The sequence below is a fragment of the Pteropus vampyrus genome, unplaced genomic scaffold (assembly GCF_000151845.1).
Source record: "Pteropus vampyrus isolate Shadow unplaced genomic scaffold, Pvam_2.0 Scaffold174, whole genome shotgun sequence".
NCBI lineage: Eukaryota > Metazoa > Chordata > Mammalia > Chiroptera > Pteropodidae > Pteropus > Pteropus vampyrus.
In genome coordinates, this window is record NW_011888955.1 from 562606 (window position 1) to 563710 (window position 1105).

The window sequence follows — 1105 nt, forward strand, 5'->3', positions numbered from 1 at the left end:
CCCCTTCTCTTATATCCTACAGCCAGTCTGTCATCAAATACCGTCGGCTCTACTAAAAACACATAGCCAGCACTGAGTCATTTATTTCCTCTGTAGGGACCACTAAGCCAGCACCACTTTATCCATATTATTGCACGAACTTGACCGGTTTCTCGGCTCCGCCTTTGCCCCCACCACGACTCTGGGGCTCAACAGAGCTTTGAGAAAGAACGTGCAAATCCTAGGTTGGATCTTGTCACTCCTCCACTCAAAACTCTGCAATGGAGACTGAGCTCACTCAAAACGCACTCACGCACACACACTTATAAGGCCCTGGGCAGCCTATTACCTTTCTAAATTTACTTCCTGCTTGCTTACTCCACTCAAGCCAAACTGGTCTCATTTTTGTTGAGCATGCCAACTATATGAATCATCAGTTGCTGAGTAAGAAATTGCCCCCAAATTGACTGACTTTTAAACAGCATTATCTCACACTCTCTCTGTAGGTGACAGACCCAGGTATGGCTTAGCTGGATGGGTTCTCTGCTTCAGGGTCTCTCACAGACTGCGACCAGCATGTGTGAGCCATCTCGAGGCCTGGCTGGTTACCACCTCACTTCTAAACTCACTTACCTGGCTGCCGACAGGATTCGGTTCCCTGTGGGCTACGGTCGGGCAGCCTCAGTACGTTCCTGGATGTTGGCCAGAGGCCTCTCCAATACAGCATCTTGCTTCATCAAAGCAATTCAAAAGGCAAGAGGAAGAAGGGTAGCAAGACACACGTCAGAGTCCTTTATGATCTCACTTCAGAAGTGACATCTCATCGCTTTCCACGTGAGGGAGGGAGACACACATGTGAGGTGGGAACACTTGGGAGCCTCGTGTAAAGCCGTCCACCACACCAGGCACTGTGCCGCCAAGGAGGCACCGGGGCTTAGAATACTTGTCCAGATAGCAGCGTATTTCACTCCCTCGCCTTCTCCGTCTCTGACCTGATGATCTTTCTCAGCGAGACCTGCCCCGAACACTCTTAAAATTATCGTTGCTGCGCCCCTGACGCTTCTCACGCCCTCCCTGCTCTGTCCCTCTCCAGAGAACTCGCTGACCTTAAGGGACCACGTGCTTT